Genomic DNA, 15,066 nt, shown 5'->3' with positions numbered 1-15,066 from the left:
TGGAAAAAGGATCACCCCCTTATGTCAGTATTTTGTTCAACCACATATTGCTTTAATTACAGCCTTTAGCCTGTTGGAGATTTGTCTCTACCGACTTTACACATCTAGACTTTGCAATATTTGCGCACTCTTCTTTGCAGAACTGCTCAAGTTCAGTTAAATTTGATAGTGACTGTTTATGGACTGCAGTCTTCAAGTCATTTCACAGATTTTCAATGGTGTTTAAGTCTGGGCTCTGACTAGGCCATACAAGGACTTTCACCTTTTTCGCCTTCAACCCCTGTGTGGTCATTTTTGCTGTGTGCTTTGGGTCATTGTCATGTTGGAAGGTGAACCTTTTTCCCATTGACAACTTTCTAGCAGAGGGAAGCAAATTTTCCTCAAGAATTTGATCATATTTTGTCCCATCTATTTTTCCTTCTATCCTGACAAGTGCTCCAGTTCCTGCTGCAGAGAAACACCCCTATAGGATATTACCACCTCCATGCTTTACTGTAGAAACTGTGTTTTTTTAATTTGATTTGATGGTGAGCTGAATTGGATTTCCATCAGACATATTGTTTGGTGCTAAGGAAAAATAATTCAATTTCAGTCTCATCCAACCACCTTAAATGCACCTTGAATATTCTGAGAAAAAAGGTGTTATGGTCAGATGAGACTAAAATTGAAATATGTGGCCTATATTTACTAAAGGCAAATAGACTGTTCACTTTGCATTGGAATTTTTCCTAGAGCTTAGAGAATGAGGTTAAGCTCCACCGACTTCCATCATCCTATCATGTGCAAGCAAAAATGCTGTTTTTTTATGTGTGACTTTTTTTTTGCAAAGTGAGCAGCCTTATCCCCTTTAGTAAATCAACACTATAGTGAACATCAAGTAGCAAACACACTCTCTTCTGCAAATAATCTGGTGGGTCTAAGGGCTACAAATAAACTCTGAGAAAATAATTTCTCTTGTTCATTTGCTGTCTAGAGGCAGTTGGTCATCATTATACATGTATCAAATCAGTTATAGTTAAGGTACTTGAATGTTTCCACAGTAATTCCTTTATATCCTTCAGAATATTTAAAGTTGGCAAACTGATATAATTTGGAAAAGAAAAGACTTTTACTAATACCTTACGTACATGTAAAAAAAAAGTCTGGATGCAACACAATAAAAATCAAATCTAAAAGAATTTCAGACAGTGAGATAAATAATATATAACAAACAAGAACTAAAATGGTCTAAACAGAAAGCTCACACCTATTTGATGTGACATTTACAGTAGCATATAACACACTGTGTCAAATTGATCTGCTGCAACAGATTGCTATAACACTAAAAAGAACAAGACTGTGAGAACAAAGAAAAATGTATCACCAGTATAATTACAATAAGCAGTAAGGAATGTGGAAATTGAACAGAAAGGTATATTTTAACAGCCAGTGCATATTTCAAACCAAATGTAAACCTAAACATTTAAGATAAATATTTTACTGTTTTCCATTATTTCCATGATTTTCCATGATATACCCAAATTTATTAGGTGTGCATTGCCAGATACATAAAAGTCGGAAAACCTCAAATGAGAGTTCTTGTAATGTCACAACAGCCAATGAAAACACATGAGTGATTTATTCAACCACAACATCATCTATTATTAACCATGTTTGCCCTTTTTTAACTTTTAATGCATATAATGATATTTACAAAAGGTAAAACCCATCAAAATCAATGCAAAAATGTGCATTTCCAATTTTCACGTATATATATATATATATATATATATATTCTCAGTAATACAGAAAAGTATAAGTTGATGACATACATCATTTAACCACTTTAGCCCCGGAGGATTTGGCTGCTCAAAGGCCCCTTTTTTTAACTTGGCACTGCGTGAATTTAACTGACAATTGCGCGGTCATGCAATGCTGTACCCAAACAAAATTTATGTTCTTTTTTTTCCCACAAACCAAGCTTTTTTTGGTGGTATTTGATCACCTCTGCGCTTTTTAATTTGTGCAATATTAATAAAAAAAGAGCGAAAATTTTGAGAAAAAATGACATTTTCAACTTTGTCTTTAAAAAAATATCCAATATACTTAATTTATGTCATATATTTTGGTCAAAATGTATTTAGCTACGTGTCTCACTAAAAAAATCTCAATGAGCGTATATTTATTGGCTTGCGCAAAAGTTATAGCGTCTACAAACTGTTGTGTAAATACTGGAATTTATGCAGCTTTTACTTTCTGACTGCCTATCTCATTACGTGAAGTGCTAAAATGGCAGGGCAGTACACACCCCCCCCCCCAAATTACCACTTTTTGGAAAGCAGACATCCTAAGGAATGTCCTGAGAGGCACGTTGAGCTCAATTAATTTGTAATTTTTTTGTCACAGGTGTTTAAAAAATGACTAAAATAATTTTTTTTTTTTTTTTTTTACACAAAGTTGTCATTGAAATGATATATTGCTCACGCATACCATAGGTATATGTGTAATTACACCCCAAAATATATTCTGCTGCTTCTCCTGAGTACAGGAATACCACATGTGTGAGACTTTTGGGAGCCTAGCTGTGTACAGGACCCTGAAAACCAATCACCACCTTCAGAATTTCAAAGGGCGTACATTTTTCATTGCATTTTCTCACTACCTATCACGGTTTAGGAGGCCCTGAAATGTCAAGATAGCACAAAACCCCCCCAAATTACCCCATTTTGGAAAGTGGACACCCCAAGCTGTTTGCTGAGAGGCATGGGGAGTCCATGGAATATTTTATATTTTGCCACAAGTTTTGGGAAAATTACATTTTTTTTTCATTTTTTTTAACACAAAGTTGTCAAGAAAAGATATATTTCTCACACATGACATGGGTATATGTGGAATGATACCCCAAAATACATTCTGCTGCTTATCCTGAGTACAGGGATACCACATCTGTGACACTTTTTGGGAGCCTACCTGTGTACGGGACCCCGAAAACCAATCAACACCAATTTCCCAATGGCGCTGTTTATTTCTAGCGAAACAGAAGTCATGAAATGCTCGTAGCTTCTGGTATCTTAGGCCATAGAGTTGATTGGAGCCATTCTCGTCTCCAATCAGCTCTATGGTTAGATAATTGAACCACTGGCTGCACTCTTACCCAGTGGGACAGGAGAGCCTGAGAAAAAACGCGGAACGCGGTGGGAGGGGGGCAGTCCCCTCCCACTGCTTTTAAAAGCAGTCTAGCGGCCAATTATCCACTAGGATTGCTTTTCCATGTAAGCCGACCGCTGGCTTTAAAAAAAGATACCAAGATGATGCCTAAATCTGCAGGCATCATCCTGGTATAACCACTCAAAGTCCAGGAACGTACCAGTACATTGCTGGTCCTTGTTTGGCATATAGTGTAGGTTTTTTTTTTTCATGCAGCCTGTGAGCTGAATGAAAAAAAGAGAACCTAACAGAAATCGTGTAGTATATAGTGTTGAGCGAACACAGACTGTATTATTCTTGTTCGTACCGAATAATTGGATTTTTGTTACCCGAACACGGACCCGAAAACTTTACTGTATGTTCGGGTAAAAATCTGTGTTCGGTCATTTTATTTCTGGGTTTGTATGTATTGGCGCGCTTTTAATGGCAGGCTTTCAACAGCCAATCAACAAGCGTTTAACTGGTGTGCCTTAAGCAATCCCAGCCATGCCTACAAATGTATTAGTAGCTGTGATTGGCCATCTGAAGCATGTGACCAGGTCTTTATAAGTTCGAGACCGAGCGCCGCTGCGTCATTCTGCTGTAGTACAGGGACAGAGCACACATCATACGTGCTGGCTGCTGATTAAGGACAGACAGGCAAAAATCATATTGTGTCCGAAAAGAATTGAGGGACAGGTCGGAGTGCTGCAGGCAGGGTGAGATATTAGGGCATTTTAGGGAGAGGCTGGAGATAGGCAGGGTCACTGTTCTACAATCGATTTTGCTGTGTGGGGGGGGGGGGGTTTGCAGTGCCGGCAGTGACCGATCTTATCGATCCTTTTAGGGAGAGGCTGGAGATAGGCAGGGTCAGTGTTCTACAATCGATTTTGCTGTGTGGGGGGTTTGCAGTGCCGGCAGTGACCGATCTTATCGATCCTTTTAGGGAGAGTCTGGAGATAGGCAGGGTCAGTGGTCCACATCGATTTTGCTGTGTGGGGTGGTGTGAACACAATCTTTTTGCCCGCTGAGGAGGAGGGAGAAAAAAGTCTTTTTTATCAGTCAGTTGTGTGCAGCGTTTTTCCTTCAGTGCTGCTGTGCTGACTGTGATAATACACTGCTGTGTTCACATGTGCTATTATTGAGTGATTTCAAAAGTTATACACTTTTTTCTATTTCACTATTCAATATACACCCTTGGGTTAAAAAAATTAAATTGTGGCATAGTCTGTACTAATCTAGTTAAAAATTACAAACTTAAAAGTGGAATTTTCTTTTTTTTTTTTCCCTCCATAGCCTGCAGCAGAGCTGACTGATATAAGACACTGCTGTTCACATGTGCTATTGATAAATCACCAATTTTATATCATATTTTCTATTCCGCTATTCAATCTACACCCTTGGGGTAGAAACAATTAAATTGCGGGATAGTCTGTATCGCTACGTGTGAGATACACCTTTCCAATTTTTGGGGCGCATCTCATACTGCCGAGGATTTGAGGGTGCTTCAGTGTGCCTCCTGCCTGTTCCGAACTCCTCCTACTCCTCATCCTGCCTTTGGGGGTACAAAAAATAGTAATTTGGGCCTAGTCTGGGTCTCTACGTGTGAGATACATACACCTTTTGATATCATATTTTCTATTCCGCTATTCAATCTACACCTTTAGGGTAAAAACAATTAAATTGCGGGATAGTCTGTATCGGTACGTGTGAGATACACCTTTCGAATTTTTGGGGCGCATCTCATACCGCCGAGGATTGCAGGGTGCTTCAGTGTGCCTCCTGCCTGTTCCAAACTCCTCCTACTACTCATCCTGCCTTTGGGGGTACAAAAAATAGTAATTTGAGCCTAGTCTGGGTCTCTACGTGTGAGATACATACACCTTTTGATATCATATTTTCTATTCCGCTATTCAATCTACACCTTTAGGGTAAAAACAATTAAATTGCGGGATAGTCTGTATCGGTACGTGTGAGATACACCTTTCCAGTTTTTGGGGCGCATCTCATACCGCCGAGGATTGCATGGTGCTTCAGTGTGCCTCCTGCCTGTTCCGAACTCCTCCTACTCCTCATCCTGCCTTTGGGGGTACAAAAAATTGTAATCGGGGCCTAGTCTGGTTCTGTACGTGTGAGATACATACACCTTTTGATAATATTTTCTATTCCGCTATTTAATCTACACCTTTGGGGTAAAAACAATTAAATTGCGGGATAGTCTGTGTCGGTACGTGTGAGATACATACACCTTTTGATATCATATTTTCTATTCCGCTATTCAATCTACACCTTTGGAGTAAAAACAATTAAATTGCGGGATAGTCTGTGTCGGTACGTGTGAGATACACCTTTCCAATTTTTGGGGCGCATCTCATACCGCCGAAGATTGCAGGGTGCTTCAGTGTGCCTCGTGCCTGTTCTGAACTCCTCCTACTCCTCATCCTGCCTTTGGGGGTACAAAAAATGGTAATCGGGGCCTAGTCTGGTTCTGTACGTGTGAGATACATACACCTTTTGATATCATATTTTCTATTCCGCTATTTAATCTACACCTTTGGGGTAAAAACAATTAAATTGCGGGATAGTCTGTATTGGTACGTGTGAGATACACCTTTCCAATTTTTGGGGCGCATCTCATACTGCCGAGGATTTGAGGGTGCTTCAGTGTGCCTCCTGCCTGTTCCGAACTCCTCCTACTTCTCATCCTGCCTTTGGGGGTACAAAAAATAGTAATTTGGGCCTAGTCTGGGTCTCTACGTGCGAGATACATACACCTTTTGATATCATATTTTCCATTCCGCTATTCAATCTACACCTTTAGGGTAAAAACAATTAAATTGCGGGATAGTCTGTGTCGGTACGTGTGAGATACACCTTTCCAATTTTTGGGGCGCATCTCATACCGCCGAAGATTGCAGGGTGCTTCAGTGTGCCTCGTGCCTGTTCTGAACTCCTCCTACTCCTCATCCTGCCTTTGGGGGTACAAAAAATGGTAATCGGGGCCTAGTCTGGTTCTGTACGTGTGAGATACATACACCTTTTGATATCATATTTTCTATTCCGCTATTTAATCTACACCTTTGGGGTAAAAACAATTAAATTGCGGGATAGTCTGTATTGGTACGTGTGAGATACACCTTTCCAATTTTTGGGGCGCATCTCATACTGCCGAGGATTTGAGGGTGCTTCAGTGTGCCTCCTGCCTGTTCCGAACTCCTCCTACTTCTCATCCTGCCTTTGGGGGTACAAAAAATAGTAATTTGGGCCTAGTCTGGGTCTCTACGTGCGAGATACATACACCTTTTGATATCATATTTTCCATTCCGCTATTCAATCTACACCTTTAGGGTAAAAACAATTAAATTGCGGGATAGTCTGTATCGGTACCTGTGAGATACACCTTTCCAATTTTTGGGGAGCATCTCATACCGCCGAGGATTGCAGGGTGCTTCAGTGTGCCTCCTGCCTGTTCCGAACTCCTCCTACTCCTCATCCTGCCTTTGGGGGTACAAAAAATAGTAATTTGGGCCTAGTCTGGGTCTCTACGTGTGAGATACATACACCTTTTGATATCATATTTTCTATTCCGCTATTCAATCTACACTTTTGGGGTAAAAACAATTAAATTGCGGGATAGTCTGTATCGGTACGTGTGAGATACACCTTTCCAATTTTTGGGGCGCATCTCATACTTCCGAGGATTTGAGGGTGCTTCAGTGTGCCTCCTGCCTGTTCCGAACTCCTCCTACTTCTCATCCTGCCTTTGGGGGTACAAAAAATAGTAATTTTGGCCTAGTCTGGGTCTCTACGTGTGAGATACATACACCTTTTGATATCATATTTTCTATTCCGCTATTCAATCTACACCTTTAGGGTAAAAACAAATAAATTGCGGGATAGTCTGTATCGGTACCTGTGAGATACACCTTTCCAATTTTTGGGGCGCATCTCATACCGCCGAGGATTGCAGGGTGCTTCAGTGTGTCTCCTGCCTGTTCTGAACTCCTCCTACTCCTCATCCTGCCTTTGGGGGTACAAAAAATAGTAATTTGGGCCTAGTCTGGGTCTCTACGTGTGAGATACATACACCTTTTGATATCATATTTTCTATTCCGCTATTCAATCTACACTTTTGGGGTAAAAACAATTAAATTGCGGGATAGTCTGTATCGGTACGTGTGAGATACACCTTTCCAATTTTTGGGGCGCATCTCATACCGCCGAGGATTGCAGGGTGCTTCAGTGTGCCTCCTGCCTGTTCCGAACTCCTCCTACTCCTCATCCTGCCTTTGGGGGTACAAAAAATAGTAATCAGCGCCTAGCCTGTTTCTGTACGTGTGAGATACATACACCTTTTGATAAGATTTTCTATTCCGCTATTTAATCTACACCTTTGGGGTAAAAACAATTAAATTGCGGGATAGTCTGTGTCGGTACGTGTGAGATACATACACCTTTTGATATCATATTTTCTATTCCGCTATTCAATCTACACCTTTGGAGTAAAAACAATTAAATTGCGGGATAGTCTGTGTCGGTACGTGTGAGATACACCTTTCCAATTTTTGGGGCGCATCTCATAGCGCCGAGGATTGCAGGGTGCTTCAGTGTGCCTCCTGCCTGTTCCAAACTCCTCCTACTCCTCATCCTGCCTTTGGGGGTACAAAAAATATTAATCGGGGCCTAGTCTGGTTCTGTACGTGTGAGATACATACACCTTTTGATATCATATTTTCTATTCCGCTATTTAATCTACACCTTTTGGGTAAAAACAATTAAATTGCGGGATAGTCTGTATCAGTACGTGTGAGATACACCTTTCCAATTTTTGGGGCGCATCTCATACTGCCGAGGATTTGAGGGTGCTTCAGTGTGCCTCCTGCCTGTTCTGAACTCCTCCTACTCCTCATACTGCCTTTGGGGGTACAAAAAATAGTAATCGGGGCCTAGTCTGGGTTTGTACGTGTGAGATACACCACCGTTTTGTAAAATTTTTCCTATTCCGCTATTCAATATACACTCTGTTTGAGTGTAAAAAATTAAATTACGGCATAGTCTGTATCGGTACATGTGAGATACACCTTTTTAAATTTGTTTGGCGCATCTCCTTCCACCGCCGAGGATTGCAGGGCGCTTCAGTTTGCCTCCTGTTCCCAACTCCTCCTACTCCTCTTCCTCATCCTGCCTTTACGGTACAAAAAATAGTAATCGGGCCTAGTCTGTGTTTGTACGTGTGAGATACACCGTTTTATAAAAATTTTCCTATTCCGCTATTCAATATACACCCTGTTTGAGTGTAAAAAATTAAATTACGGCATAGTGTGTATCGGTACATGTGAGATACACCTTTTTAAATTTGTTTGGCGCATCTCCTTCCACCGCCGAGGATTGCAGGGCGCTTCAGTTTGCCTCCTGTTCCCAACTCCTCCTACTCCTCTTCCTCATCCTGCCTTTAGGGTACAAAAAATTGTAATCGGGGCCTAGTCTGTGTTTGTACATGTGAGATACACCGTTTTATAAAATTTTTCCTATTCCGCTATTCAATATACACCCTTTTGGAGTGTAAAAAATTAAATTACGGCATAGTCTGTATCGGTACGTGTGAGATACACCTTTTAAATTTGTTTGGCGCATCTCCTTCCCCCGCCAAGGATTGCAGGGCGCTTCAGTTTGCCTCCTGTTCCGAACTCCTCCTACTCCTCTTCCTCATCCTCCCTTTAGGGTACAAAAAATTTTAATCGGGGCCTAGTCTGTGTTTGTACGTGTGAGATACACCGTTTTTTATCCTTTTTTTTCTTTTCCGCTATTCAATATACACCCTTTTGGGGTAAAAAAAATTAAATTGCAGCATAGTTTGCATATTTGACTGTGAGATACACCCGTGCGATACTGTTGTTGTTTTGTTCCGCTATTCAATAAACACCTTTCTAGGGCAAGATCATAAATTACAGAAATATGAGGAGACCGTCAAATAGGGGCCGTGGCCTGGGTCGTGGTGCTGCTGGTAGAGCTCCTGTTGCAAGGAGAGGACGTGGTCGATCTGTGCCAGCTACATGCACAAGTGAAACACCTTCCTCAAGTGTGAGTAGGTGACAGAACCTGCAGCAGTATTTGGTAGGGCATAATGCGCCTCTAGAAGTGATGAGGCCGGAAGAAGTACAGGCGATAGTAGATTGGGTTGCTGACAGTGTCTCCAGTTCCTTCACATTGTCTATCACCCAGTCTACTGCAGAAAGGTCAGAGTTGGCACCTGCAGCCAATGTCCAACCGTCTTTCACCTCACCCCCTTGCAAATCAGGCAAGCAGTCTGAGCCCCAAGTCATACAGCAGTCTCTTCTTCTTTTTGAGGACTCTGTCAGCAGGGTTTCCCAGGGCCATCCACCTAGCCCTGCCCCAGAAGTGGAAGAGATTGAGTGCAGCGATTCCCAACCACTTATTTCTCAAGATGAGTACATGGAAGGACCATCGCAGCATGTCTCCGATGATGACGAAACACAGGTGCCAACTGCTGCGGCATTCAGAATTGTGGAGACCGACAAGGAGGGCAGGGGTGAAGACTGGGTGGAAGATGATGTGGAGGACGATGAGGTCCTCGACCCCACATGGAATGAACGTCATGCAGGTGACCTGAGTAGTTTGGAGGAAGAGGCGGTGGTCGCACAGAGCCACCAGCACAGCAGAAGAGGGAGCAGGGTGCAGAAGCGGAGCGGCCGTTCCCTAGACACTACGCCTGCTACTGCCCAACACAGCAAGGGAACGAGCGCACCAAAGCCAGCTCAAAGGAGTTCTCTAGCGTGGAAGTTCTTCAGAAAATGTGCTGATGACAGGACACGAGTGGTTTGCACCCTGCGCAATCAGAGCCTGAAGCGAGGCATAAACCTTCGCAACCTGAGCACAACCTGCATGATCAGGCATCTAAGTGCAAAGCACGAGCTGCAGTGGAGTAGACACTTCAAAACCAAGAAAGGTCTCTGGCTCCTCCTGCTTCCTCTTCTGCTGCAGTCTCGGCCTCTCCATCCACATCTGTAGTGATACCGGCCCCTGCCACCCCGCAAACAGACGATCTGTCAGCAACACCACCACCTGGGTCACCAACCATCTCCACAATGTCCCGTGGAAGCGTTCAGCTTTCCATCTCCCAAACACTTGAGAGGAAGAGGAAGTACCCTCCTACCAACCCGCGATCCCTGGCCCTGAATGCCAGCATTTCAAAATTCTTGGCCTTTGAAATGCTGTCATTCCGTCTGGTGGAGACGCACAGTTTTAAAAACCTTATGTCGGTGGCTGTCCCACAGTACGTCGTGCCCAGCCGTCACTACTTTTCCAGGCAAGCCATCCCTTCCCTGCACAACCAAGTGGGAGAAAAAATCAGGTGTGCACTGCGCAACGCCATCTGTGCCAAGGTCCACCTAACTACCGATACGTGGACCAGTAAGCATGGTCAGGGGCATTATATCTCCCTAACGGCACACTGGGTAAATGCAGTGGCGGATGGGCCTGAGGCGGATAGCAATTTGGCGCATGTCCTTCCACCACCGAGGATTGCAGGGCGCTTCAGTTTGCCTCCTGTTCCTAACTCCTCCTACTCCGCTTCCTCATCCTCTACCGCCTCCTCATCCGGTTAGCGTAACACCTTCACCACAAACTTCAGCACGGCCAGGGGTAAACGACAGCAGGCAGTTTTAAAACCGCGCAGGAGTTGTGGAGGAGCATGGAACAGCAGACAAATGAGTGGTTGCTGCCAGCAAGCCTCAAGCCCGGCCTGGTGGTGTGCGATAATGGGCGAAATCTCATAGCAGCTCTGGGCCTAGCCGGTTTGACGCACATCCCTTGCCTGGCGCATGTGCTGAATTTGGTAGTGCAGAGGTTCCTTAAAAATTACCCCGATATGTCAGAGCTGCTGCAGAAAGTGCGGGCCGTCTGTGCGCACTTTCGGCATTCTCACCCTGCTGCTGCTCGCCTGTCAGCGCTGCAGCGTAACTTCGGCCTTCCCGCTCACCGCCTCATATGTGACGTGCCCACAAGGTGGAACTCCACCTTGCACATGCTGGAAAGACTGTGCGAGCAGCAGCAGGCCATAGTGGAGTTCCAGCTGCGGCATGCACGCGTGAGTCGCTCTGCAGAACAGCACCACTTCACCACCAATAACTGGGCCTCCATGCGAGACCTGTGTGCCTTGTTGTGCTGTTTTGAGTACTCCACCAACATGGCCAGTGCCGATGACGCCGTTGTCAGCTTAACTATCCCACTTCTATGCCTCCTTCAAAAAACTATTCGGGCGATGATGGAAGAGGATGTGGCACAGGATGAGGAGGAGGAGGAGGATGAAGAGGTAACATTTCCAAGGCTTTCAGGGCAGTCATTCGCAAGGGGCTCCGAGGGTGGGTTCCTGCACACACAAACGCCAGGGACACAATTGTCCAGCAGGGGCACAGTTCTGGAGGATGAGGAGGATGAGGAGGAGGAGATGGAGGAGGAGATGGAACCATGTTCACAGCCGGGTAGCACCCAGGCCAACTCATGGCCATCACTGGTGCGTGGCTGGGGGGATACAGAGGACACAGACGATACACCTCCCACAGAGGACAGCCTTTCGTTGCCTCTGGGCAGCCTGGCACACATGAGCGATTACATGCTGCAGTGTCTCCACAACGACCGCTGAGTTGCCCACATTCTAACTTGTGCTGATTACTAGGTGGCCACGCTGCTGGATCCCCGTTACAAGGACAACGTACCGTCCTTAATTCACTCACTGGAGCGCGATCACAAGATGCGCGAGTACAAGCGCACGCTGGTAGACGCGATGCTGCTGGCATTCCCACCTGACAGCGGGGCCACAGTGGAAGCACAAGGCAGAGGAGGAGGAGGAGGAAGAGGTCGCCAACGCAACCAGGGCACCGCCAGCACCTCAGAAGGCAGGGTTAGCATGGCCGAAATGTGGAAAAGCTTTGTCAGCACGCCACAACAAACAGCAGCACCAGCAGCTCATATGGAACGTCCTAGCAGGAGGCAGCATTTCACCAACATGGTGGAGCAGTATGTGTGCACACGCCTAGACGTACTGAATGACGGGTCTGCCCCCTTCAACTTCTGGGTCTCCAAGTTGGGCACATGGCCTGAGCTTGCCCTTTACGCCTTGGAGGTGCTGGCGTGCCCTGCAGCCAGTGTATTATCTGAACGTGTATTTAGCACGGCTGGGGGCGTTATCACAGACAAGCGCAGCCGCCTGTCCAGAGACAATGTGGACAAGCTCACGTTCATTAAAATGAACCAGGCATGGATCCCACTGTACTTTTCCGTACCTTATGCAGAATAGAGATGGATACCGACCTTACCCAGCCATTGTTCTATTTTTGCACTTTCTCACTCTTTTGGGGTGTACCCTCATTTAAAATGACTGAAAAAAAGCAGTGTTGGCTACCTCGTCCTCCTCCACCGCCGCTTCCACCTACACCGCCCATAGGTTTGCGCAGCCTATTGCATTAGGGTGTGCACCCCAAAGTTTAAATACAAATGCATGTGTTTGCCTACATGTACATGGCCCCGATACATTACTCTCCCTGCTGGCAAAGTGAAATAGAAGTGTGTGGCACTTCTCTTATGGCAGAGCAGGTCCGAGGGAGATCTTTCCCATCTCCTCACTGGTAAACAGAGCGATAATGCTAATGTGCCCTAGGTGAATAGGGTGTGCCCAGGCACACCCGGCACACCCTGTGCGCACGCCTATGACACCGCCACATCCACCACCACCTCAACCTCCCTCCTACTCCATATGGGCCTCGTCCTTCACAGATGAAGAACATTGTTTTATTTTTCTGGGTTTTTTTGTTGTTTTAAGTTATGTCCCTATCCACATTTGTTTGCAGAGCACTCGCCATGCTCTTAACTACGTTTTGCTGCCATTTGCAGCACTCTAGCCCTTTCCATTGGTGTTTTAGAGCCATTTTAGTGCCTGAAAGTTCGGGTCCCCATTGACTTCAATGGGGTTCGGTGTCCGGGTAAAGTTCGGAAAAAGTCCGGGACACGGACCCAGACTTTTTTTTCAAGTTCGGCCGAACCCATCGAACACGGACATCCAGGTGTCCGCTCAACTCTAGTAGTATAAAAAAAATTGTGTAGTATACCCACCATTAACCGCCCGAACATCCAAACCCACTTATTTAATGGCGGGTATACATGACAATATTCCACGTATACCTAAAGGTATTTTAATTGCAGTGGTGAAATCATCTACCACAGCCCTGCCATCAGAGGTATCCATATATGCTGAGCGCAAATGCTGTTTGTGTCAGAATATAAAAAATTTAGTGTGGGAGCCAATGAGTGTACCTGTAAGGCACACTGGCTAACAATAGAATGAAAAACAAAGTACAGTAAAAGTACAGTAGGAAGAGTAGAAGAACAGAAAAATAACTCAAACGACAACTGTTTTTGGCTTTTTTATTTTATATTTTTTTTGTAAATTTTTTGTAACTTTTTTTATATTTTTTTGTTATTTTCTGTAACTTTTTTTAATTTTTTTTGTATTTTTTTTTTACACTTTTTTTCTGAACTGCAACTTTCCAGGTGATGGTCTCTCAAAATGTCGATAGCCATCGAACATCTTTCGACACCCTGTGTTAGTGTGCCCTACACTGTGTCGTGCTTTACCCTACACTAAAACTCCACTAATGTGTGGTAGCGTTTGAAACATTCACCGATGCAGTGGCCAGGTTGGTCAGGACAGTCGGGACAATAATAATGGGTGTCACGCCTAAATCAGACACGACATCTTCTTTGGGGGCGTCTTTGGGTAGGGGTACTCGGGAGGACATGTGAAAAATGCCTCTCATGCAGCCAGCTCACTGCATCTGGAAGGCGAAGTTGGGCAGGCGCACCTCCTGGATACAGGTAGGCTCTGATGATCTCTTCCTGGAATTCTCGGAAGGATCCAGTTCGTCCTGACGCTCTGTATAGTACAAAGGCATTCAGCATAGCCAATTGAAATAAATAAACAGACACTTTTTTGTACCAGCGTCTGGCTTTACGGACAACGCTAAAAGCTGGTCGTTAATGTCCACCCCTCCCATATTATGGTTATAGTCATGGAAACAGAGGGGTTTCTCCATAACACCAGTTGCCGTAGTAATTTTGACTGACGTGTCTGCGTGAAGGGAGGACAGAGCGAAAACATTCCGTGTATCCCTCCACTTCACTGCAAGCAATTTGTCCGTTTTCAAGCAGGGTCTCTCCCCCCTGCTAAGACAGGAATTTACAAGCTGTTGGGGGAAGCCCCGGCGATTAGGTCGCACGGTGCCACATGCACCAATTTGTAATTCAAGCAGGTGACTAAAAAGTGGCACGCTTGAATAAAAATTGTCCATGTACAAATGGTACCCCTTTCCAAATAAGGGTGACACCAAGTCCCAAACTATCTTGCCGCTGCTCTCTATGTAGTCTGGGCAGTTGGGGGGCTCCACAGTGCTATCTTTTCCCTCGTAAACCCGGAAACTAACTGTATAGCCCTGTCACAGAGCTTATACAGCTTGACCCCGTATCTGGCACGCTTGCTGGGGTGGTACTGTTTCATAGCAAGGCAGCCAGTAAACTTAATCAGGGACTCATCTACGCAGACAACTTGTTGGGGGGGTAAACAAGGTTGCAAACCACTGAGTGAAGTGGTTTACGAGGGTCCGAATTTTGTGGAGCCGGTCATATTCAGGTTCTCCCCGAGGACGACAGATTTAATTGTCATTGAAATGCATAAACCGCAGAATTTGCTTGTATCTCGCCCAGGACATGAAAGCAGAGTACACGCGCATATGGTGAATTTGGGCTACTGGACCAATATAACCGCAATTCACTCTTTTTGGTTATGCCCATGTTGAGGGAAAGGCCCAGAAAAGTATTAAACTCGGAAAC

This window comes from Pelophylax lessonae (assembly GCF_965119305.1).
Source record: "Pelophylax lessonae genome assembly, chromosome: 1".
NCBI classification, from domain to species: Eukaryota; Metazoa; Chordata; class Amphibia; order Anura; family Ranidae; genus Pelophylax; species Pelophylax lessonae.
The sequence above is the reverse complement of the archived record's forward strand: the minus strand, read 5'-3'. Positions refer to the sequence as shown.